The sequence below is a fragment of the Ornithorhynchus anatinus genome, chromosome 2 (genome assembly GCF_004115215.2).
Source record: "Ornithorhynchus anatinus isolate Pmale09 chromosome 2, mOrnAna1.pri.v4, whole genome shotgun sequence".
Lineage (NCBI taxonomy): Eukaryota > Metazoa > Chordata > Mammalia > Monotremata > Ornithorhynchidae > Ornithorhynchus > Ornithorhynchus anatinus.
In genome coordinates this window covers 87,548,072-87,575,368 of record NC_041729.1, presented here as the reverse complement: position 1 = coordinate 87,575,368, position 27,297 = coordinate 87,548,072, and the positions used below count along the sequence as shown (strand labels likewise).

Here is a 27,297-nt window from a genome sequence, read left to right as displayed (position 1 = left end):
GGGGTTGTGGAAATAATGACTTTGCCTCACAGCTTTGTAAATAACAGCTCTTATTACCACATAGAGATGGCATCTGTTGTTCAAGTATATGGGACTCAACCTGCCTTTCTGTCTGTGTCTATGTACGCATGTCTATGTGAATCAATGTCAGTAGTATTTAGTGACTGTCTCCTCTATGCAGAGCTTTGTACTAAGCATTTAAGAGAGTACAGAAGAGGTAGTAGACATGATCCCTGCCCTTGAGGACCTTAAAATCTAGCAAGAATATGTAAGTCCGTGTGTGACAGTCCATGTATATCTTGTTTCTATCCCAGAGCTTCTAAGCACTTAATAAATGCCATTATTATTATTATTATGTAAGAAAAAGTGAGAAACAGAAATGGTGAAATAGATGAAATGATTAAGTAAAAAAGGCAGAAGAAAAATTAGTGAAAAAGGGAAATGGTCAGGGTGTAAAAAGGAAAGGGAAGTCATGAATATTTGATGTGTCAGCAAGTATGACTAATAACTAGCCTTCAACTGATTTAATAATAGATATATATTTCTATTCCATAAAGCACACATGTGTATGGAAAAAAATGAAATTTTCTGAAACTTCCATACATCTTGGGATCCAATACTCTGTTCCCTGTTAAAATAGTCACTAGGGCTGACACTTTACAATCTCCTGAGATGCCAAAAAGTAGACAAACCGGTCCTGAAATCTTCCCATAATTGCAGTCCAAGTGTGCTTTTTATGTCAGAATGATCCCAAGTGTATGGAGGTTGGGGGGGGGGGGGCGGGGCGGGGGAGGCTTCTCTAATGGCAGGTTGTCATTCTGTGCTCAGATTCAGTACTGCCTCTATTGGAAGGTTTTCTTCTGGAAAATAGTCTGTGGGCATTTATAGTATCAAAAGGAAAATAGAATTAGGGCCAGATTCCATAGACCAGTAAGCTGCTCTCTGAATGTAAACTAAGCAGCAGTATGTACTATAGGCTCTGTGGCTTTCATTTAGGATTCCCACTTTGGGAGATTAAAGCCTCTTGCCCCACCTCTCCTCCTCCCACTGTAGAAATCTCATTCCAGATAGTATAAAGTGTCTGGAGAAGGAAAGTGTTACATTGCCCAACAACACAAACCTTTGTGTGCCAGACCCACCAGGTATATTATTGACTCACTCTTTCCTGCTTTGTTGGGTTGCTCAGTTACCAAAGTAAACAGATGATCTAAGTAAGGTATTCTCCTCCTAAACAGCAAAAAACAGGAAATGCTTCTTGGTAGAGAAGTGAACCGTACCTACACTTAACATATCCAAATGCCCTCATCAAGAAAATGAGACAAATATATAAAGTTCCAAAATCAGGTCAGGAACAACTACAACTTCTACAAATAAATACTGCTCCGGCCTCTGCCTAGGAGAAGGATCACTGGTCCAAAGAAGGCGGCTCACCCAGGTTTCCTACTTGGCACACTCTAAACACCAATGGGTTTGAATTCCTATGGTTCAGAGAGACCAAGTAAATGTAAGGGCTTTTGCCCTATCAAAGGCTGTGTTCCTCTAGCAAAGCCACATCACTGACCAGGCAGAAAGAGGGAAGCGGTAGATCCTGAAATAATCAGGGGAGAGGCCAAGCAGGGCTTTAGGGAAAATAATCAGCCAATTGCAGCTAGACGCCAAATGTCAGCTAGCCCCAAGCAGGGAGCCCAGGGAAAGCATTCCCTACTGCATAATGTTGACAGTACATCTCTTATTTTGCATGGATTGGGATTGCAACAGTCTCACTTTGTTGTGTTAAGAATGCAGCAGGTACAAATTGAGAAAAGGGAGTACTACTTGACCCAAATCTAATGCCCAAGGTTTTCATTTAGGAGTGCCTCAGAAACCTGCCATTAACCTTAAAAGAACATGAGTAATAATAATAGTAATGGTATTTGTTAAGCACTTACTATGTGCCAAGCAATGCTCTAAGCACTGGAGTAGATACAAAGTTATCAGGTTGGATGTAGTACCTTTCCTCCATGAGGGAACTGAGGCACAGAGAATGAAGGGACTTTGCCCAAGATCACACAGCAGACAAGTGGCGGAGGCAGGATTAGAACCCAGGTCCTTCTGGCTCCCAGGCAGCATGGCTCAGTGGAAAGAGCATGGGCTTGGGAGTCAGAGATCATGGATTCTAATCCCGACTCTGCCACTTGTCAGCTGTGTGACTTTGGGCAAGTCACTTCACTTCTCTGTGCCTCAGTTGCCTCATCTGTAAAATGGGGATTAAGACTATGAGTCCCATGTGGGACAACCTGATTACCTTGTATCCCCCAGCGCTTAAAACAGTGCTTTGCACACAGCGCTTAACAAATACCATCATTATTATTATTATTCATCCACTACCCATAGATGGGGGTTTAGTGTGGAGACTGTAGCTGGTACTGAGTTGCTAAGTGTGGAAACTCTAGTTCTGATCTGGGTTAGTTATGACATTTATTAAATGTTTACTCTTAGTGCCCCACAACACTTATGAACATACCCATAACATATATTTATATTAATATCTCTCTCCCCGTCTAGACCATAAGCTAGTTGAGGGCAAGGAACATCTCTACCAACTCTTGTATTGTACTCTCCCAAGTACTTAGTGTGTGCTCTATACACACTAAGCACTCAATAAAAACCATTGATTGAATGATTTTATTATATTTTAGTGCTGGGACCTCAACTTGGTGAGGAAAATAGTTGTGGAGGGTCCAGCACTAGAAGTTACTTAAATAGGTAAAAATGACTTCTGGTTTCAGAGAGAAACTCCTTTCTTCCTCCCTTCTCCTTGCAGTAATTTCTTTAAAGTGGTTTCTTCAAGCATTTATTGGTGCTACTGCTGGAGAGACAGAACGCTGGGATGGGCAGTGTGTTGATCTGACCCAGTTTGGTATGTTTTATGAACATATTCTAAAGCTCATTTCTTTTCTCTATTAAACAAATTGATCAGAGACATGTACTTACAGCAAAGACTTTCAGGAAATGTGTTAGATCTCCCCCTCTAGACTGTAAGTTCCTTGTGAGCAGAGAACATGTCTTCCAACTCTGTTATATTGTACACTCCCAAGTGATTAGTACAGTGCTCTGCACATAAGTAGCAGTCAATAAATCTGATTAATTGATTGATTGAACCTTCCATTCACTGGCAACCTAGGTGTCTGGTGAGCACAGTATTGAACAGAGGAAAATTTGGGAGAATTTTCTTCATTGTAATCTTCATTACAATATTTTTTTTTCTCTGACTGGATTTCTCTTTCTACTCAAAAAGGATTCCTATCTGTAGTTCATCATTGCCTACGTCTAATTCTGGTCTAATTTACCTAAATGTTTCCTCCATTGTAAAAGGGGTTTGCCTAAAAATTCCCTCCATTATAGTAGGGGCAATATGCCTTGTTTGCTAGCTCTCTGGAGGGGGTCACTTGAATCAATCAGTAGTATTTATTGAGCACTTATTGTGTGCAGAACACTGTTCTAAGCACTTGAGAGAGTACAATATAATGATAAAAAAGAGTTGGTAGGCACATCCCTGCCAACAACGAGCTTACAACCTAGATCAACAGCCCAAGATCCTGCTAACTCCTTACTTCCTTATCCCGCTCTCTTCTCCCACTACACCCCAGTTTGAACTCTTCATTCCTCTCAAACTAACCACTGTTAGTTTGATCTCATCATTCCCTCCTCTGATCCCTTGCTCTGCTCCCTGGAACTCCCTCTCCCTTCATTTCTGCCTAGCCCCAGTTCTCCTATCTCCTAAGCTTTTCGGAAATCACACCTCCAGGACATCTTCCCCAGTTAATTTTTCCATTCTCCTGGTTTCATCCCCACACTACTATGCCAGCCTCTGACCCCCACCAACCTAAATATCTGCTTTCCTTCTGCTTCCTAACAATTATTTCAGTGTCTGTCTCCTCTCTAGATTGTAAACTCAAGGTAAGGGATTGTGTCTATTAAGCAGTGTGGCTTAGTGGAAAAAGCACAGGCCTAGAGGAGTCAGAGGACCTGGGTTCTAATCCCACATCTGCCAATTGCCTGCTGTGTGACTTTGAGCAAATCACTTGACTTTTCCATGCCTCAGTTTCCTTATCTGTAAAATGGGGATTCAATACCTGTTCACAGTCCTACTTAGATGGTGAGCCCCCTTTGGGGCAGGGATTGTGTTCAAGGTGGTTAAGTTGTATGTACCCCAGTGCTTAGAACAGTGCTTGATAGCTAGTAAGCGCTTAACATATAGCATCAATATTGCTATTGTTACTCTGCCAAGTGCTTAGTACAGTGATCAGCCCTCAACTGATAGTTATATCTTAGTGATTGATGTCCCCTTTTACCAAGCAAGGATACTAACTCTTACCAGCCAACTACAACATCATCTACCAACACAGAAGAATTTGCAATTGTGATTCCCAACTCTGTTGAATAAAAAATAGATGTAGTATAGGCATGCAGTCTCTCTAGACTGTGAGCTCATTGTGGGCAGAGAATATCATTGTTCCCTGTTTCATTGGACTTAGTACAGTGCTCTGCACACAGTAAGCACTAGTAAATAAGATCGAATGAATGGATCAATGAATGCAGTCGATCCTCTGTATCTGAAATCTGAACTTCCATCCACAATGTTCTCCATTTCTTGTTGATCACTTTCTTGAGAAAGGGTTGGGCATCGGAGTGCCGTCTTGACTTCAGAAAGTGGATAGGGTGGCAATTTGAAGAACAGTGTTACTGAAACCATTTTGAAGCAACCGTCAGTGACGGTACATTGATGGTACTGGGTGAGGTCAAGCCCACAGAAAGACTTTCATCACCTACTGCTCGAATGTCTTGCTCTTCTTAAATCGCTAAATCTTCCATTTCTGTTTCAACACCTAAACATTCCCTCTCAAAATTAGATTTAAAGCCAGTTGATAATAGCAGGTTAATTGCTTCAGGTCTTTGCACTGGTAAAACTTGTTGGGCAAATCATTATACAACATGTCTATTACGATAAAATAATGACTCAGAAACATTCACACTAGTTCATTTGCTCAGAATCTTTACATGTGTAGAACACAATCTTTGCTTTTTGTGGAGGGCGATTTACAGTTAAAAAAGGAAAAATTTTTGAAATGAATAGTGAGCCACAGAAATATGAAAAGGGAAAAAAATTGAGATTGACTAAGGATCATTATTTTCTTTTCCTTTCTTTTTCTGAGTCCTTTTTCATACCTGAAGTTTGACACGCCCTTCCCTGCCACTCCCTGGGAATGAGAACAAAAAGACTTCTTGCTAACGTTGCAAAATCAAGCTTGCTTACTAATCTAAATTTACCAGATTCTTCATCTGCAAATGTTTTCATAGGGCAGTACATGGTTCACTTGCCCAAGTCAGAATACTTGTCAACTTTGTGTACAGCAATTCACACACCTAAAATGAGACAGAGGCCTCAGCTAGGTCTTGAGGTCTAGATCTTCCTTTCTTATTGGTATTGGATGCCTCTAACCCCAAATTAACTACTTTTTTGGATTTTTTAGAACTGGAATCCAAGCTGGCAACCTTTTTGCTGAGAAGAGCCAAAAGAAATGACATATTTGAGAAGCTGATGCACTAAGGGCCAATTGTACAATTTAAACACACACTAAGGAAACTTTCTTCAATCTAAGAGTGTTAAACCCTTCATTCCCCTCCCCCTCTGCCCCTTTCCTCATGACAGGGTCAGATATCAGTGCTTTGACCCAATTCCACTGGTCCACAGTGCCATGTGCTGAGGGTCTCAGCATTGTGGGGTGTTTGCCGAGGGATCACCCCTTATCCTAAGGCCCATGGCAGTGATTTTAAATGCTTCCCCTTTCCCTCCCACCCCCACCCACAGCCCTGAGTTCGAGCTCCATTTTGTTCCAAAAAGAACCAATCTGCTCTAGAACCACAGGTTGGATGCTCAATTAATAAAGCTGCTTATTAAGTGCTTACCATGTGCAGAGCACTCAACTAAGCACATGGGATAATGCAATACAGTACAGTTGGTTGACACAGTCCCTATTCTCAAGGAGCTTTACAGACTAGTGGAGGAGACAGAGATCTGGAGAAGTAACTGAGTTGAAAGATATTTACTTAAGTGCTTTGAGGGGAGGGCTGGGTGGAATATCTAAATCCTTAGAAGCTGAAGGCCCAAGGGCTAGGTGATTTAATAGGGAAGGAGAATAAGGTGGGGAAATGATAAATTAGTCAGGGAAGGCTTTCTGGAGGAAATTGGATTTTTATAGGATTTGGGGGGATTTTTTGAAGAATGAGAAGTGTGATATTGGATATAAAGGGGGAGATAGGTTTGTTTGTTTTTCCCTATGGTATTTGTTAATGGAGGAGGGAAGGTGTGAACAAGGAGTCAATGATGAGAGAGATGAGAGTCTGGCACAGTGAATAGGCTGGTGTTACAGGAACAAAGTCTGAGAGCTGGGTTGTAGAGGAAGAGGATTGAGGGGAGAGAGCTGATTGAGTGCTTTAAGATCTCTTTTCCACCACTCCCTCTCCCTTTTGTGTGCCTGTGAACTTGGATCTGTGACCTTTGGCCATTTGATGTTTGCCCCACCCTTAGCTCCACAGCACTAATGTAAATAGCTATATATTATATATTATAAATTATTCATTTGTATTACTGTCTCCCCCTCTAGATGATAAGCTCATTGTGGGCAGGGAACATGTGCATTAGTTCTGTTACAGTGAACTCTCCCAAGTGCATAGTACAATGTTCTGCTCATAATAAGCACTTGATAAATATCACTAATGATTGATAATGAAACAAATGGTGAGGAGTTTCTGTTTGATGTGGAGAAGAATAGACAACCACTGGAAGCTTTTGAGGAATGGGATGGCTTAGCGGATAGTAATAATAATAACAATAATGTTGGTATTTGTTAAGCGCTTACTATGTGCAGAGCACTCTTCTAAGCACTGAGGTAGATACAGGGTAATCAGGTTGTCCCACGTGAGGCTCACAGTCTTAATCCCCATTTTACAGATGAGGTAACTGAGGCAAGGAGAAGTAAAATGACTTGCCCACATTCACGCAGCTGCCAAGTGGCAGAGCTGGGATTCAAACCCATAACCTCTGACTCCCAAACCTGTGTTCTTTCCACTGAGATACGCTGGATAGAATATGGGCCTGGGAGTCAGAAGGATCTGGGTTCTAGTCCTGACCACTGGTCTGCTGTGTGACCTCCGGCAAATCATGTAACTTCTCTGCGCCTCAGTTACCTCACATGTAAAATGGGGGTTACAACTGTGAGCCCCATGTGGGACATGGACTGTGTCCAATCTGATTACCTCATATCTACCTCAGCCCTTAGAACAGTGCCTGGCACATGGTAAGCACTTAATAAATACCATAAATAAAAAAAAAGAGTGGGGAGATGTGGACTGAATGGATTTTTAGAAAAATGATCCCAGTAACAAAGTTAAGTATGCACTGGACTGAGAAGAGACTGGAAGCAGGGAGGTCAATAAGGATGCTGATGCAATAGTTGAGGCACAATATGATTAGTGCTTGGACAGGCGGGATAACAATTTTGATGGGGGCGGATTCTAATGATGGATTCTATTACTTGGTAACAATAATAATAATAATAATAATGTTGGTATTTTTTAAGCGCTTACTATGTGCAGAGCACTGTTCTAAGGGCTGGGGGGAGACACAGGGAAATCAAGTTGTCTCAAGTGGGGCTCACAGTCTTAATCCCCATTTTCCAGATGAGGGAACTGAGGCCCAGAGAAGGTGAAGTGACTTGCCCACAGTCACACAGCTGACAAGGGGCAGAGCCGGGAGTCGAACCCATGACCTCTGACTCCGAAGCCCAGGCTCTTTCCACTGAGCCACGCTGCTTCCCTTTGTATCTACCCCAGAGCTTAGAATAGTGCTTGGCACATACTAAATGCTTAACAAATACAAATACTATAATAATTATTATTATTAATGATGTTGTAAAGGTAGAACCAACAGGATTTGTTTTCAGAATGAATATGCAGGTTGAATGATAAAAATGAGTCAAGGATAATGCCAAGGTTGCGGGCTTGTGAGAGAGAGGATGATGCTGTTGTCTACATTGATGTGAAAGTCAGAAGGAGAGGGTTTGGGTGAAAGGATGAGGAGCTCTGCTTTGGACATGTTGAGTTTGAGGTGTCCAGAAAGCCTCCAAGTTAAGATTTCCTGAAGGCAGGAGGAGATGTGAGACTGCAAAGAAGGAGAGAGGTTGAGGTTAGAGAGATAGATTTGGGAATCATCGGTTTAGAGATGGTAGTTGAAGCCATAGGAGTTAATGAGTTCTCCAGTAGAATGAATGTAGATGGAGAATAGAAGGGGACCCAGAACTGACCCTTGGGGGATTCCCACAGTTAGAGCATGAGAGACAAAGCAGGAACTGGCGAAAGAGACCGAAAAAGAAGTGACAAGATAGGAAGGAGGAGAGCCAGAAGAAGACTGTGGCCAAAAAACTAACATTGGTGGACAGATCCTTTTGACTCCTGCTCTAAGGGATGAATGTTCAAGCGAATGTTTATGAGGAAGATACAGTGCATCTGAAACTGGGTGCAGGTGGATTGGGTGGGGACCTGTATTTCTTCTCCCTGACTCTACCTAGTAATCCTAGTAATCCGGTTAGGTTTGAATAATAATTATCGTATTTGTTAAGTGCTTACTATGTGCCAGGCACTGTACTAAGTGCCGGGGTGGATACAAGCAGCCTGCTATGGACAGGGATTGTCTGTCTTTATTGCTATATTGTACTTTCCAAGCGCTTAGTGCAGTGCTTCATTGCTGAATTGTACTTTCCAAGCACTCAGTACAATGCTTTGCACACAGTAAGCATTCAATAAATATGATTGAATGAATGAATACAAGCAAATCGGGTTGAACACAGTCCCTGTCCCATGCAGGGCTCACAGTCTCAACCCCCATTTTACAGATGAGATAACTGAGGCACAGAGAAGTGAAGTGACTCACCCAAGGTCACACAGCAGACAAGCGGCAGAGCCGAGATTAGAGCCCCTGACCTTCTGACTCCCAGGTCCGTGCTCTAGCCACTATACCGTGCTGATTCCCCAGCAGCATGGTACTAGGATAGGCAGTAATCGGGTTTCTATCCTCACTAGTGTAATTGCAGATGGTAGCCACACTGTAAACTCACCGTGGCAGGGAATGTGTCTATCAACTCTGTTCCAGTGTACTCTCCCAAGTGCTGTGGGCAGGGATTCCCTCTCTTTATTGCTATGTTGTACTTTCCAAACATTTAGTACAGTGCCTTATTGCTGAATTGTACTTTCCAAGCTCTTAGTATAGTGCTGTGCACACAGTAAGTGCTCACTAAATGCCATTGATTGATTTGGATGCAACCCTTAGTCCTATACATTAATGTTCTAACAGGAATCCTTGATTCAGACATGTGTTGAAGATATTTTGAGATTAAATTTGATATTGCAATTTTAAGATTAAATGATATTATTAAATTAAAATTGTCCATGAGTTAAAATTCATTGTCACATCATTGTCCCTGATCATAAGTCTCTATATATATTTTCATATATATATTTTCATATAGAGGGAGATGCTACTTATCAGAGAGTAAAGTGAAATGAAAATGTCTGATTTTAGGGGTCTTGAGTGGATAGTATGTCCAAAAGTCAAGTTCATTGTAGGAAACAGAAATCAGCAGAGCCTAGTTACTGCTAGTTATGGCCTAGTTACGGCTTAGTTATGGCCAATTCCAGGACAAGTGGATCAGGGCAAATTTGGCCAACTGGCTTGCTCTAACAAGTAAGCTGGCAGGGGAAGAGAGAGAAAATGAGCCCACAGCCCCCTTCTCTCCTCTTTCCTGGGATGTATAAAAATGATATAAAGTGTGTTGGGGGTAGGAGCAGAAGGAAGTCTGAGAGAAGAGGCAGTGGCAATAGCACCAGTGAGGGGAAAGGAGGTCCTTCCCTTCGCTTCCCACATTAGCAAGGAATCAATCCATCATATTTATTGAGCACTTACTGTGTGCAATGCATTGCACTAAGCATTCAGTGCCAGCTGGGCTTTGAATTACTTCAAGCCTGTTTATTCTTTGGTGCCCCCAGGTGCTCTGTCATCTATCTAGATTGAACTAGGAAAAGAGAAGAAGATTTCTTTCGCATTCTGCTTCAGGCTCATATCACATATGTTCAGTTTTAGATGTGATAATGCTTTGCTCTTCTATGAGATCCTTCATCTGACTATTCTAAAGCTCTCTGTAACTGGGAATTCATTTTATATCATCCAGAAACATTTAGCAAAAGATATGAATGGACCATTTTCATCTCTAATGAAGGTAAATTGTTCATATTTGTCCTCACATTCCTGGCAGAAAAAAGCAAACCACCCTATAACAGAAACACCTCAGTTGAAGGAAGTACAAAAGATTATCCTACAGGCCTGAAGCTATAGAGAAAATTAATTTTAGAGGAAAACAAATACCACTGATTGATTGAATGAATGAATTAGGGATCAATTCTTCAGTAATAAGTAAAAAAACAGAATTTCTGCTCCCGTTGTCCTTTGACACAGATTCAGGCACCTGATGATTCTTGGGAAATTTCCAGTGAATAGGAAGGGGAATTAGAACCTTTGGCCTTACTGTATATGTTAAATCATCACCCTTACTTTTATGTGCTAGTCTTGTCATTTAACAATCAGTCTAATAATAATAATAATGTTGGTATTTGTTAAGCGCTTACTATGTGCAGAGCACTGTTCTAAGCGCTGGGGTAGACACAGGGGAATCAGGTTGTCCCACGTGGGGCTCACAGTCTTCATCCCCATTTTACAGATGAGGGAACTGAGGCACAGAGAAGTTAAGTGACTTGCCCACAGTCACATAGCTGACAAGCGGCAGAGCTGGGATTCGAACTCACAAGCCCTGACTCCAAAGCCCGTGCTCTTTCCCAAAGTCTTGCCCATTTATTCGTACTGTGGTTAGAATGGAGTATGAGGATCAAAAAATCAATCACTGGAATTTATTGAGCACTTACTGGGTACAGAGCATTGTATTGAGGTCTTGGGAGAGTAGAATACAGTAGAGTTGGTAGACATAATCTCTGCCCTCAGGGATTATAAAATTCTACAGTCTAGTGGGAGGGGGGACAGGCATTCAAATAAATTTTAGTGGAAGTAGGAGCATAAGTAGGAGATATATACGGAAGTACTGAGGACTGGGGATGGGGTAAATATCAAAGTGCATATATCTCCATTATAGCCAATAGACCACCATTTCCCCATCTTCAAAGTCCTACTAAAATCACATCTCCTCCTAAAGCCTTTCTCAACCAAGCCTTCCCTTCCCTGTCTAAGCCCTGTCTATGAAATTGGGTCTGTTCCCCTTAAGAACTTTGATTTTTCACCTCTTCCCCAGCCCACAGCACTTTCTGCACATACCCATCTGTCAGTGCACCTGAGGCAGTGGCCTCTCTCTCTTACCTCCTGGAGCGAGCCCTGTATTTTGGGCCAGCCCTGTATTTTGGGCCAGAAAAGTCCATGATCCAGAAATAGTTGTATTTTGGGGTCTGAAAGGTAAGAAAATTTACTTGGAAAAGTTTCCCCTTCTAGACAGTAAGCTTGTTGTGGGCAGGGAATGTTCCTATCAACTCTGTTAAATTGTTATATAGTACATTTTGAGGCACTTAGTAAAGTGCTCTGCACAATGTAAGCACTCAATAAATACAATTGATTGATATGAGAACCCAAATTCTCAGTTAAGCCAGGTGACTGAATTGTGATGCATTCCAGGCAAGAACACCCAGCCTACAGAAGAGTCTTTTTGGATGTCAAAGAAAACAGCCAAGTAATAAAACAAATAGAACAAGTCTTGTAATCTTATATCTCCCCCAGCACTTAGAACAGTGCTTGGCATTGTTTGGTAAATGCTTAACAAATACAATTTTTTTTTTAAAAATCTCACTTTTCAGGTGTTAAGGCTATCTTCAAACTAATTTTGGTCTCTATTATTTGGTCAATCAGTGATATTTATTAAGCATTTACTGTGTCCAGAGTGCTACAGTAAGCATATGGAAGCGTACAATAGAGTAGGTAAGTACAATCCCTGCCCTTGAAGAGTTTAGAGTCTAGTTGGCGAGACGGATATTAAAATTAACTACAGATAGAGGAAGCAATAGAGTACGAGGATCTGTACATAAGGGGCTGATCGATCCAAACAAATCAGCGAACTTGGAGAAGCCTTATTTCGACCAAAGGCAAAAAGTTGTTTTTGAGCAGAAGAAAAACTAGATGAAGTGGGTCCATGGACTGCAACCCCACTTATAATCAGAGCCTAACCCTCTCTGGGACTGGTTTTTTATACTGCACTCTAAGCCTTCTTCTGGGCTGTCCTGCCCTCCTCACTCTCATTAGCCTTTGCCTCTGATGTTGGTCCATAAATGGCAGTACAAAGCTTAGCTAGAAATTCATTCCGGGTAAGCCATAAAGAGGCCATTAGATCAGCCTATTTTAATCTCATATAGAGTATGTAAAATCCAAAATTATACAGATTCCTAGATTACTAACCACACCTTTTATGGAGCCCAGATGACAGAATAAGGAACAACTACATTTAAAAGAAAACTAATGAGAGAGATCAAAGGCGAAGCCTCAGAAAACAACACCTGCTAACAAGTGACCAAGTTAGCTGCTGAGTCATTGGTGGGAGAGAAGACTGGGGAGGGGAAAAAAATGGGTTATATTGGATTGCACTTGGATTTGCATCCTTTATTCACCCCTTCCTTAGCCCTACAGCATTTATGTACATATCCATAATTTATTTATATTAATGTCTGTCTCTCCTATTAGGCTGTCAGCTCCTATGGGCAGGAAACATATCTACAAACTCTGTTATATTATACTCACCCAAGCACTTGATACAGTGCACTGCGCACAGTAAGCACTCAGTAACTATGATCGATGTTTGATTGAGCATCCTCTTAGCAAAGTATGAAAAGCAAAGGAGACTCCTCTTGGAAGCAGGAAGAATAATGTCTTCATTTTTACCAGGTAACAACAAAAAGACATTTCTGTTTTCAACTAATTATGACCAATGGATTCTCTGGCCATATACTCAGAGCACCGAGGGGCTCTCTGGAAATGGGGGACCCTGACCTACTTCCTCTGTACCCCTTAGAGTACGATCAGAGAAGGGCACCCAAGTATACCCCTTAATCCAATCAAGCGAAACTTAGCTAGTACACACCTGTATCATGCATCCTACCCGGTTCCCCAAGGATTATTCTTTATCATTAATGGCCCTGTCATTTGGTGACATCCAAGATGATCCCCTAACCCCTGAACCAATCAAACATGGTTTAGCCAGTGAGCGCATCTACCCATGTACCTCACAGAAGTGTTCTGGAGGTAAGCAAGGGTGATGCAGTAGGGAGAGAAAATTGGATGGGGAGAGGACAAAATGAGGGAAGGCTTGCTGACAGAGATGTGATTTTAGTAGGACTTTCAAGTTGGGGAGAGTTGTCGTCTGCCAGAAGTGAAGGGGAAAGGAGTTCTAGGCTGGAGAAAAGCCTGAGTTAGTGGTTGATGATGAGAGAGACAAGAGTGATGCAAGGTGAGTAGATTGGTATTAGAGGAGCAAAGTGTGCAGGTTGGGTTGTGGTGGGAGAGCGGCAAGGATAAGTAGTGGAGAGGGAGCTGATAGAGTGCTTTAAAGCCAATCAATGGAAAGGCGTTTCTCTTGATGCTGAGATGAATGGACAATCAGTCAGTCAGTCGATTGTATTTTGGGGGGTTTCGAGGAGTGAGAAGATATATCTGGAATGATAGTTTTGAAAAATGTTCCAGATATAGCATGAAATATAAATTGGAGAAGGGTGAAGCTGGAGGCAGGGAGCTTAGACAGGAGGCTGATACAGTAGTAGAGGTGGGATATGGAAAGTGCTTGGACCAGAGTGATACCAGTTCAGATGGAGAAGGAATAGATTTTAGAGATGTTATGCAGATAGAACTGACTGATGTGGTGACTAAATATGCAAGTCGAAGGGGAGAAAGAGGAGTCAGGGATAAATCCAAGGTTGTGGGTTTGTGAGACAAGGAGGTGGTGGTGGCGTTGTCAACAGTGATGGGAAAGTCAGGGGGCTAAGGGTACTTAAATACTGAGGATAAATGGGAATTAATCAGAAAAGGGTTGCTGAATGTCTGCTTCCTCTCTGTGGGCAGGGAACTCATCTACCAACTCTGTTGCACTGTACTCTCCCAAGGCCTTAGTACAGTGCTCTGCAGTCAGTCGATCGATCAGTCAATCAGTGGTATTTACTGCGTGCTTACTATGTGTAGAGGACTGTACTAAGTGCCTGGGAGAGTATGGTACAACAGAATTAGCAGACACATTCCCCGCCCATAACAAATTTACAGTTTAGCGGGGGAGACAGACACGGTAAGTGCTCGATAAGTAGGATTGACTGATTGATTCCTTAAGTCTCCTCTGATGCCACTGTCAGAGCCAGTCTCCTCCCTGACTTCCCCTTGGTAAATATGAGATTTTAAACTAAACTGCAAAGTCTCCTGCAGCACTTAGCATGGTGCCTAGCACATAGTGAGCACTTAACAAATACCATAAAAAATAGGCTGATGTTTGATCTTCATCCACAGTCTTCTTTTCTCACTGGAAGATTGGGGAATAACTCAACAGCACTCTCACTTTCCCTGATGATAAGTAATGGCCTTATCCCAGGCATATTGCATTGGGGGGGATAATCGAGTCATTTCTCTATTCTTATGATTATCATTATACAATTAGGATGATAATGATAATAGTGGCATTTGTTAAGGGCTTACTATGTGCCGAGCACTGTACTTAGGGTTGATTTAATATAAGCAGATAGGACACAGTCCCTATCCCACTTGGAGCTTACAGTCTAAGGAGGGCGGAAGAAGAGGTATTTTATCCATTATACAGATATGACACAGAGATGTCGTGACTTAGCCAAAGCCACACATCCACTTGCCCATCAAGTGGCTCAGCTGGGAATAGAAGTCATGACCTCTGACTTCCAGGCCTCTGTTTTTTATGCTAAACAACACTGACCTTTCTGTTAGCCCCCAGAAAGCACTGAAATAAGCTTCATATGGGAGGTGGAAGCTGAGCTATGGAGGCAAAGCCTTCTTTTTCTGCCCAGGTATTAATCAAGTAATCAATGGTATTTATTGAAGGCTTACTGTTTGCAGAGCCCTGTACTAAGCGCTTGAGAAAGTACAATATAATAAAGCTGGCAGACACACTCCCATTCCACAAGGAGCTTACAGTCTACACATAGGGAAAATACTAAAGTGTAAGGATATATATAATAATAATAATAACGTTGGTATTTGTTAAGTGCTTACTATGTGCCAAGCACTGTTCTAAGCACTGGGGTAGATACAGGGTAATCAGGTTGTCCCACATGAGGCTCACAGTCTTAATCCCCATTTTACAGATGAGGGAACTGAGGCACAGAGAAGTTATGTGACTTGTCCACAGTCACACAGCTGACAAGTGGCGAGGTCGGAATTAGAACCCATGACCTCTGACTCCTAAGCCCGTGCTCTTTCCACTGAGCCATGCTGCTTCTCACTTAACTGCTGACTTACTCCCTTCATTCATCCCCTCCTCCGAGCCCCACAGCACTTATGTACATATCTGTAATTTGTTTACTTCTATTAATGTCTGTCTCCCCCTCTAGACTGTAAGCTCATTGTGGGCAGGAAATGTGTTTGTTTATTGCTGTATTGTACTCTTTCAAAAACATAGTATAGTATTCTACATACAATAAGTGCTCTATAAATGCAAACTGAATGAATGAATGAAGTTACCAATAGAGCACCTTTTAAATTCTTCTTTAGAAAATCCCTTCTGGTTGTCCTGATTCCTACCTGCAGCTTCTGCTGTTGTTGTTGCTACCAGGCTTGGGATGAGTTAGTCTGTCCTATTGAGCACACAGTAAGTGCTCAATAAATATGATTGACTGATTTTTTTTCTGTTTCATTTCTTTGTTTCATTTCTTACTGATCTTAAAATCCTGGGAAGAGCCATTAGAGATAGCATCACAGTTCTCCTCTTGGGAAAACTTGGTCAGGAGGGTCAGCCAACAGGCAGGTTGATGACCTGCTTAAGTCTTCAAATTTAGCACAGTAATAATAATATTATATTTGTTAAGTGCTTACTGTGTGCTAGGCACTAAGCACTGGGGTAGATACGAGGTAATCAGGTTGGACACAGTCCCTGTCCCACATGGGGCTCAAACGCTTGATCCCTATTTTTGAGATGAGGTAACTGAGGCCCAGAGAAGTGTAGTGATTTGCCCAAGGTCACACAGCAGACATGTGGTGGAGCTGGGATTAGAACCCAGGTCCTTCTGACTCTCAGGTCTGTGCTCTATCCACTAAGCCATGCTGCTTCAGCAGTCTTCTCCTAAGTAACACTCACTCCAATACCATAGAAGTCATGTAGTGTTTCATAATGCAAATAAATCATATTTGGAGAAAATATTACAACTGTAGACTCCGGTATATTTTTAAATGGTACTTTTTAAGCATTTGCTACATGTCAGAAACTGTACTAGGCACTGGGGTAGATATAAAATAATCAATTTGGACAAAGTCCATGTCCTACATGGGGCTCACAGTCTTAATCCCCACTTTACAGATGAGGTAACTGAGGAACAGAGAAGTTAATGCCCCAGGTCACACAGCAAAGTGGCGGAGCCAGAAATAGGACCCAGGTCCTCTGACTCTCAGGCCCGTGCTCTTTCCACTAGACTACACTACTTCTTCTTGGTAGATGGCAAGTCACTAGCAAACCAAGAGACCGTGGCCAGTCTTGGCCAGCTCCAGTCCTCGGGCCTCAGATTCTGCAGGAGAATGACCCCTCAAGGAAAGGTTTTTGCTTTGGAGGTGCACTACTAATAATCCCAGAGAAATCACCAGCGCTGTAGGCCTGGGTGGGGGTCTGAAGGAAGGAGCATCCCAGCTCTAGCTCCACCTCCACTTCAAGTCCAAGCTCTGGGAATGGAACAGGAAGTTCTGGGGAGTGGCTGGGCCTAGAACTGGATCATTGTTCCTCTAGCCTGGGTTTCCTGCAGCCTGACTACAGGCAGTGCCTGGACTGTCAGCAGCAACAACAGCAGCATCACTGGTATTTATTGAGTGCTCACTGTGTGCAGAGCACTGAACTAATACTTGAGAGAATACAATGCATAGTCAACACGAAGAACCAACCTCAGGCGTTTGGGCGGAGGCAATCCATCAACCTGCCTGTTGGTTGACCCTCCTGACCAAGTTTTCCCAAGAAAACTTCCCAAGAACTGTGATGCTATTCTAATGGCTCCTCTCAGGATTTTAAGATCAGTAAGAAATGAAACAAAGAAATGAAACAGAAAAAAAATCTATAATATTTATTGAGCACTTACTGTATGCAGAACACTGTATTAATTCCTTGGGAGAGGTACATAACACTGGACCACATATTTGATGCCAGGGTGCCAAATTCTGCAGGTTAAAGGTGTGTGGGGGTTGGGGGTGGGAGAAGCATTCATCTAGTTTACAAGTGATCTGTCCTCTGTCAACCAATCGGTTATATTTATCGAACACTTACTGTGTGCAGACTTGGCACCAGACACCTTCATATCTGATATTTTTACTTTAAGCATCCAGCATTCCTCTGCCTTGGCTTCTGCTGCTAATTCCGTGGCTTTGAAGCCGCGCCTGTTTTACCAGGGACCTGGGAGATCTGTAAAATGGCTCTGAAGCAAGTAAGGGGGAATCAGAGATCTTTCTGGAACTAGATTTTAGAATCAGTTGGACTTCATTCATTCATTGTCAGTCACATTTATCGAGTGCTTTCTGTATGCAGAACACTGAATTAAGCACTTAGAGGAGTATAACATAACCAACATGTTCTCTGCTCACAATGAGCATACAATCTAGAGACGGAGACAGACATTAGTAGAAATAAATAAATCACAGGTATGTACATAAGTACTGTGGAGCTCAGAGGAAGGGATGAATGAAGGGAACAAGTCAAGGTGATGCAGAAAGGAGTGGGAGAAGAGGAAAGGAGGGCTTAGAGAAGGCCTCTTGCAGGAGATGTGCCTTCAATATAGCTTTGAAGTGGGGGAGCATAATTGTCTGTCAGATATGAGGAAGGAGGGTGTTCCAGACCAGAGGGAGAATGTGGGCGAGAGGTTGGCGGCAAGATAAGCGAGATCTAGGTAGAGCGAGAAGGTTTGCATTAAAAGAGCAAAGTGTGAACTCCCGCAAAATGGGGCATATAATTTGTTACATTACACCATGTGCCCATCAGAGCATAAGCTCATTGTGGGCAAGGTATGTGTCTACCAACTCTGTTATATCGTACTCTCCCAGGTGCTCAGTATAGTTTTCTGAATACAGTAGCACTCAGTAAGTATGGTTGATTGATTGATTGATACATCACCTGTGTCCAGCACAAGCAAGGTCCTTTAGGATCATCCCAAACAGGAATCACTTCCCTCTTCATCATTCTATTCTCGATCCCTTGGCTTACACACACATACACACACACACACTCTCTCACTCAGTCTCTCTCTCTCTCTCTCTCTCAATACCTCTCTCTCTCTGTCCCTCCCTTCTATAGCTGCCTCTCTTTCAGACTATGGTATAAAGGTGATGAAGTGCAATTACTAGAAATGCAAGCAATGACAGCTTTCAGTTTTGTCCTGATGGCTTAATCACCACTGCTCTGGGGCATTTTTCTTCTGCATTTTGAGCTCAGTTTTGTGTTGTGGCATCAATTTCTTAAAAGTTGGAGGCAGAACCTCCAGATTGGAAGAATAACAGTGAGAGTATTCTAATCCTGTCAATCCCATAGAAATTCATTTTGATCCCTTTGTAATTTTTTTTCCTTTTGGAAGTGTTTTTGGGTTGGGGTTGGGGGAGGTGGACAAACAACAGCTTTGCTAAGTTTTTCAGATATTTTGAGCATCTGTGGAGCAGTGTTCAGACTAATTAAGAAGGAAAAGAAAAACATTTGATATGTGGTTGATTATGTTGATTTTACAGTAATTAACTAGGGAAGATTTTCTTCCAAAACACAACAAAATAGACAGGGTGGCAGTCAGGACAGAAGGACGGTTGCTTGAGGAAGGAATTAGTGGAAGGAATGAAGAGCTGTCAAGAATCTTCACTTAAAATCATGGCAGACAATGCATGTCTGATTAAACAAATGCCTTGTTTGCTTTATTGAACTATGTGCAAATGTGGGCTCTGGAGCCTGTTGTTGGGTAGGGATTGTCTCTATTTGTTACCGAATTGTACTTTCCAAGCACTTAGTGCAGTGCCCTGCACACAGTAAGCACTCAATAAATACGACTGAATGAATGTGCCTCTTCTCTCATGGTCAGTTCTTTTGCTCTTTCTGCTGTTTCATTCATTCATTCAGTCATTCAATCGCATTTATTGAGTGCATTCTGTATGCAGAGCACTATACATTCCCTGCCCACAACGAGCTTACAGTCTAGAGGGGAAGACAGACATTAATATAAATAAATAAATTACAGATATATACATAAGTGCTGTGGGGCTGGGGGGCATTTTCACCCCCTCTCGAAGGCATACTCTCCTAAGGGGAATGATCAAGATTGACAGAAGAATACAAGGTCTAAGGAGACAGGGGAGGAGTCATTTTCAATCAGGTCACTCTGGAGTCTGCCCTCTCAAGGTCGCACCTGCAGAGTTTCCAGTTCTCTACCAGTCTCGACTACGGGAGGGAGAGTCAAGCAGAGGTATTTCCATTCCTAGCTTGGGCAGTGGCTAGCGAGTGGAAGGTAATCTGCTACAAGTCAAAACTCACCCATGATGGGTGGGCAGCAGTGGCGTGGGAGAGAGTCGAGGGTGGAGACTAAAGTTGATTGCATGGAAGGAGGCAATGGTAAAACACTTCCATATTTTTACCAAGAAAACTCTACGGATATACTACCAGAACAATTGCAGATGGAGGTGGGGCGTTTCTGGAGAGATGGGTCCATGGTATCGCTATGGGTCAGAGACGAATCAACAGCAAAAGACAAGACAATTCTGGAGTCCTCAGAGTTCATTTCCAAGTGGACCGAGGACTTGTCACACCACTCTATAGAGGTGTGAGCCAATAAACATAGCGTTTTCATTCAAAATCCAGGCAGGAGAGTAAAAGAAGATCATTAAATAGGGCACTTACCTGTTCTGTCCGTTCACTTGGTTTAATCTTATGTATCACAATTCAGGGCAGGAGGTGGGTAAATCACACGTGTGTTGTATATATGTTCCAGTGGCTGCGTAAAGGGCCAGTTTCAATGTGGTATACAAGCATCTAATATGCTTCAGTTCAGGAGGAAGAAGCCACTAAACCAAGACTTTTCAGGAGGCCGAGTTGAGGTCACCGACAAAAAAGTCTTCCAGAGAAGCAAATGGCCTAATGGATAGAGCACCGACTTGATCTGGGTTCTTATCCTGGCTCTGCTACATAATAATAATAATAATGGAAATTGTGGTATTTGTTAAGTGCTCACTTGGTACCAGGCACTGTACTAAGTGCTGAGATAGATACAAGGTAATTGGGTTGGACACAGTCCCTATCCCACCCTGGGCTCAGTTTTCATTACCATTTTACAGATGAGGTAACTGAGGCATACAGAAGTTAAGTGACTTGCCCAAGGTCACACAGCAGACAAGTGGCAAAGTCAGAATTAGAGCCCAGGACCTTCTGATTCCCAGGCCTATGCTCTATCCATTAAACTATGCAGCTTCCCCATGTTCCTCATTTACCTCAACTGTAAAATGGGGATTAAGACTGTGAGCTCCGTGTGGGACATGGACTGTGTCTAACCTGATTAGCTTGTATCAACCCCAGCACTTAGTACAGGGCTTGGCACATCTTGTCTTATGCTGTCGAGTCATTTCTGACCCATAGCGACATTTATCTATTTAGATGCTATCGATGCCTGTCTACTTGTTTTGTTTTGTTGCCTGTTGTTTCGTTCCCTTCTAGACTGTGAGCCCGTTGTTGGGTAGGGATTGCCTCCATCTGTTGCTGCATTGTACTTTCCAAGCGCTTAGTATACTGCTCTGCACACAGTAAGTGCTCAATAAATACAATTGAATCAATGAACGATACCACGATACATCTCTCCCAGAACGCCCCGCTCTCCATCTGCAGTCATTCTGGTAGTGCATCCAAAGAGTTTAGTAAACCCTTAATGAATACCATAAAACAAACAGACAAACAAAAATAAATAGCTGCCAGCCCTACCTCCTAGGTCTAAGGAGAAGGCTCCACCCACCAAGGTACCCAACAAGATCTCCCATGTTTTTGTTTTTCTGACTCCCAGGCCCATGCTCTATCCACTAAACCAGGAAGATACTCCCCTCTATCACTTCATGTTTGCAAAGGGGAACATTAGGAGTTGGTCCTGTATGTTACTGAGGAAGTTTAACATTGAGCCAGGCTGACCTTAGGAATCAGCCAAAGAAGTACCTGCAGCCAGAATTTCTCAGCAAGAACTGTGAGGGAAAGTCATAAGTGAACTTGAGTTTTCACCCCTTTCAGTCTCATCTTGTTTAGGGGTCATGTGGATTTACCATATAATGCAGTCACAAATTTGTGTGCAGTGGAGAGGTGATGTGGGACAGCGACTCTGTCCGATATGGCACATCGTAAGTGCTTAACAAATGCCACAGTTTTCATGCCTAGTGGAAGACCATGTATCAAAACAGCTCTCTATTATAATAATGTTGGTATTTGTTAAGCGCTTACTATGTGCCGAGCACTGTTCTAAGCGCTGGGGTAGACACAGGGGAATCAGGTTGTTCCACATGGGGCTCACAGTCTTAATCCCCATTTTACAGATGAGGGAACTGAGGCACAGAGAAGTTAAGTGACTTGCCCACAGTCACACAGCTGACAAGTGGCAGAGCTGGGATTCGAACTCATGAGCCCTGACTCCAAAGCCCGTGCTCTTTCCAATGAGCCACGCTGCTTCTCACAGTTATGTTATGACAGTTCGTTTCTTCAGTTCCAGAGGGAAAATAATCTTGCATATTTTCAATGTGCAGGGCTGTTTGATTTATTCACATAACTCTTCTGGAGGGAAGAGGGGAGTGCTCTGCACGCAGTAAGTGCTCAATAAATACGATTGAATGAATGACATGAGAAAGAGCCCAATCTCTACAAATTATTTTTCCATCCTGCCTGTGATTTAGTGCACAACCTAAGCACTTTTAATCCCAGGGAGTGTCTTAAATGCTGCAAGAATTTAGCTCATTTAGTGGTTTGCCCAGGATTTTTCAATGAGTCAATGGCAGGGGCAAGTTGAAAGAACTATAGAAAGCACAGACTACTCTGTTGCATCACCCTCAAAATACACCTTGAAACATTCATGACCTGAAAAGATTTTGCTTGGAACTCTGGATTTCCTCAGTTTTGATCAATTAAGCTTCATGCATTCATTCAATTGTATTTATTGAGCATATACTGTGTGCAAAGCACTATACTTAAGCATTTGGGAGAGTACAATATAACAAGCTTGGCTGATCAGTCCTTAAATATTATAAAGGATGGGACTGTTGATTAACTACTACTATGAAGAAAAATTGCACATCATTATGTCTCAAAACTTTATTAAAACCAAGATGCATAGTCAGATTTAAGTGACTGCAGAAATAATTTAAGGAAAGTGGCATTTATTAAAGAAACTATCACTCTGCCTAGCAAGAACATAATTCTTTTGCTGGGTCTTAACTGTATAATGAATGTTGGGCTTTGATATTGGATCCCTGCTCATGCGCACCTTACCCAAAACCACCTGCGAGTACCGTAGCCAAGTTGAGGATCGGTTCAGATCAAGAGGGTCCAGTCTGAGGATTTGTTGGGCAGCAGTAGCCTTGGTGGGCTTTGGGTTGACTGGCCACTGTAAGAGCAGCTTCAGCCACTGCCGGAATAAGTGGGGTAAGTGATGGAGGGGTCTGGGCCATGGCTGTCCCAGCAGCCCCCATCCCTTCCCTCATCATTCCTTTCTTCTCCCCACTCCCAGATCAACCTCTTCCCTCCCTCTCCTGCTTCAGCCTCGGCCCTCACCGCTCTCTGCTAAGGAAGGGCGGCAGGGTGGCTGCCTGTGTACTCTCCCACTGGGACATCAAAGAGTGGACACCCTTCAGAACAGACCCATAGCTTACCCCGCCTGACCAGTAGGTCCCAGCCAGCAAGACTTTGGGCCCTACTTGGGGACGTGAGTAAATAAATGTTGTTTGCATTTTCTGGGCAGAGAGGCATAGTGTGTACTGGGAAGGAAAAATAGTACTTGTGCAGGTTTCTAGTACAACATATTAGGTTACTGTGCTAAGAGTACTCTCTTTTTTGTATTTATTGAGCACTTACTATGTTCTAGGCACTGTTCTAAGTGCTGGGGTAGATGCAAGCTAATCAGGTTGGACACAGCCCCTGTCCCAGTTAATAATAATTCTAATAACAATTATGGTACTTGTTAAGCATTTATTATGTCCCAAGCACTGTTCTAAGCCCTGGGGTAGATAGATACAAGCTAATCAGGTTGGACACAGTTCCTGTCCCAGTTAATAATAATTATAATAACAATTATGGTACTTGTTAAGCACTTATCATGTTCTAAGCACTGGGGTAGATACAAGCTAATCAGGTTGGACACAGTTCCTGTCCCACTCAATAATAATTATAATAACAATATGGTACTTGTTAAGCACTTATCATGTTCTAAGCACTGGAGTAGATACAAGCTAAGCAGGTTGAACACAGTTCCTGTCCTACTTGGGGCTCACAGCCTGATCCCCATTCTAAAGGTGAGGGAACTGAGGCACAGAGAAGTCAAATGACTTGCCAAAAGTCACACAGCAGACACGTGACGATCTGGGATAAGAACCCAGATCCTTAAGACCCCCAGTCCCATGCTCTATCAACTAGGCTATGCTACTTCTCTTCTTGTTTAGATGCTCAAAAAACTCTAAGTGTGGTTTTTCAGTTTACTGCCTATCTCCCTCCACTGTCCAGCTTTAAAAGGTTGGGTAATTATGCTACCCAGCTGTGGCTCTTCATTTTGTAGCATTGACATACTAATCCTTTGTTACATTAAGCAGTAAAAAGTATCTAGCACACTCCAGTTATTACCATATGAGTGTGAGATAATTGTTGGGGAAACAAACATTATTGAAAATACAGATGAAAGGGTGGGGACTTTGAGCATAATTACAAAGCTTCAAATCATCTCAGTTTTGCCACGGGAAAGCTACCTGCAATGAATAAGTGCTTTTCCCAGCCAAGAGTTTCATCACCTTCAGGCAGTCTAGAGATGATTGCCTCTCTGCAGATGACGCTAAGGCGTTTCCTACCTTGGAGTCTTATCCGTTGAAGTGTGGAGAACCCCGGCCCTTGCTTACAGCCAAAAGAAGAGAGAATTACCAACCCAGTCAGTCACTCACACTTATTGAATGCTTACTGTGTTCAGAGCACTGTACTAAGTGCTTGGGAATGTACAATATTATAGTAAACAGACACATTTCCTGCCCAGTGTTCAATCTGTCATACTGTGGGTTTCAGGGCTAAAAGTTCCTGCCACACCAGCTCCTCAGGACCACAGTGGTGTGTTTCTCTAAACCCATGCCAGCACAGTATTTAGGAGTGTTTGTAAGTTCACAAGGAATCCTGGACTTTTTAACTTGTTACTTCTATGTTTTGTCATGCCATCGAGTCGTTTCCTACCTATAGTGACACCACTGACACACCTCTCCCAGACTGCCCAGCTCTCCATGTGCAATCGTTCTGGTAGTGTATCCGTGGAGTTTTCTTGGTAAAAATACGGAAGTGGTTTGCCACTGCCGCCTTCCGCACAGAAAACTAGAGTCTCCACCCTCGACTCTCTCCCATGCCGTTGCTGCCCAGCTTGGGTGAGTTTTGTAGCAGATTGTCTTCCACTTGCTAACCACTGCCCAAGCTAGGAATGGAATGGTTAGGCCTCTGCTTGACTCTCCCTTCCTTAGCCAAGACTGGTAGAGTACTGGAAACTCTCCAGGTGCGATGCTGAGAGAGGTGTTACTTCTATAGAAGATGGCTAAATTAGGTAACAGGGATACCAACTATGCATGACATATTAATCCATCCCAGTAGAATCAAAAAGGCAACACTCTGATGTTTCTGAAGCTACATCTTGACTTGGAACTCCATTATGGATGAGAGGTCCAAAATGGGTTACTAGAAGGAAAGTCAAGGAAGAGAAAAGCAAGGCATGTTAGGTGGCCGTCCCTGTTCAGGTAGATAGACGTCCAGGAGAGCAACCATCACCTTTCCTCCAAGTGATGACCCAGTAATGGTGTTGCTTATAGTTTCCTCTCCATCCACCGTATTTAAGGAAAAGCAGCATGGCCTAATGAAAAGAGCACCAGCCTGGGAATCAAAGGTCCTGGGTTCCAATCCAAACTCTGCCACTTGTCTGCTGTGTGAACTTGGGCAAGTCACTTAACTTCTCTGTGCCCCAGTTTCCTCATCTGCATAATGGGGACTCAATACCTGCTCTCCTTCCTACTTGACTGTGAACCCCACGTGGGACCTGATTATCTTGCAACTACCCCAGGATTTACAACCGTGCTTGACATATAGTAAGCAAAATGCCACAATTATTATTATTACTATTACTAACATAATTACCTCCACCACCCCAATTTTTGAAGAGGAAATACAAGTTTTTTTGAGTTTTTTTTAAGTTATAATGGTGGTCAGGACTCAGCAGATATAGGCTCAAGATATAGTGCCTGCCATATGCAAGGACAGAAGTACCCTCTTACCTTTCTCTTCGTTATCCCCTCCTTTTCTCCTTTTTTCCTTCTCCCCTTATTACTAGACTTTCCCATGTAACTGCCCCTCCCCTTTTGGGGTTGCAAAAATTATGAAAAAAGTGGGGTAAGTATGAGAGTAAATATGCATATTTCCCCTGTTTGTATATATTGATGTAGAACAAATAAATCACAAAGAGGTTCTTGAAAAACACACTTGAATGTTGAAGAACTAGAGGCAGGATATTTGCCTTGAAAAGGGTGCAAATATCTCAGAATTCTCTTCCTCCTCCCAGTAAGTCAGGTGTATTTACTGAGCACTTACTGTTGTACAGAGCAGTGTACTAAGTGCTTGAGAGAGTACAATGCAACAGTGTAACAGGCATATTCCCTTCCCACAATGAGCTTACAGTCTAGAAGGGGAGAAAGACATTAACAGAAATTACAGGTATGTAGAGAAGTGCTGTGGTGCTGGGAGCAGGGATGAATAAAGGGAGCAAGTCAGGGTGACACAGACTGGACATCACTGCGTTTCAGGAATCGCTATCTTTTTTGTTTTGGGAAGTCCAGCCTTTATTTAGAAGATGTTGCGATTATCAGGGTTAATTCCCATATGAAACTTCCAGGAGGGGAGGGAATACCCTTGGTTGATTTTGGTACTGAATTGAGTTACATAATCCACATTCCCATGAGCCTGTTGTGGAAGAGCCTGCTCCCTAACCAGATGCCGGCCCTAAACACAACAGCCTGTAGGAATTATCTAGCCGGAATTATCAATCTATCAGTCAATGTCATTTATTGAGTGCTTAAAGTATGCAGAGCATTGTACCAACCAGTCGCTCTGTTGAGTTCACAGACATGATCCCTGCCCCAAAGAAACTTACAATCCCAAGAAGGAGCTTACAGAATTGGGGAATCCATCTACTTTTTGTTTTTTTGTTGTTTTTTTTTAACCATCATGCTTTGCCAAAGTTGTGTGAGACTGCGGTGGTGGTTGTGGGGGCAGGGGGTGTCAACCCTGGGAGAATTTCATAACTTAGTCTAGTTTCCAGGCATTACCATAATGCCTGTAACTAAACAGGCATTTTAAATAGGCATTCTGTAAACTAAACAGAAGTATGAAATATTTGGAGAAGCAAAGAAAATCTTGCACTTTTTCTTCCAGCAGGATCGATATGGCTTCCAAAGGAACAAAATGAAAAAGGTTGCATCCTAAATACATATGTTTTTAGTTTTAAAAATAGATGAAAGAGGACTGAGTAATTATAAAGCTTAGTTTAGTTTTAAGTAACATTTTAAAGTTTACACTAGAGCTAAGAAAAAAAATAATTCAGCTACTTTGTGCCTATAGACCTTCCTGCTGTATTTTTATATTCATTTCTTAGAAATGATGGGACTGTACTAATTATCCAGTTGGTACCAGAATACAGTCATTTGCCTCAAATTTTTCAGTTAAATCTCGGGTAAGAAAATAGGAC

The 27,297-nt window shown here is 42.5% G+C and overlaps 2 non-coding genes across 2 annotated transcripts; one reads left to right on the top strand and one right to left on the bottom strand.

The window, feature by feature from the left end:
• Positions 1-19,698: 19,698 nt before the first annotated feature.
• LOC114809801 lies at positions 19,699-19,831 on the top strand. The gene has a single exon (XR_003757577.1). It is a non-coding gene; the product is annotated as a small nucleolar RNA SNORA7 (small nucleolar RNA).
• A 5,111-nt stretch (positions 19,832-24,942) lies between these two features.
• LOC114809634 lies at positions 24,943-25,080 on the bottom strand. Its single transcript, XR_003757410.1, has one exon. It is a non-coding gene; the product is annotated as a small nucleolar RNA SNORA7 (small nucleolar RNA).
• Positions 25,081-27,297: the final 2,217 nt, after the last annotated feature.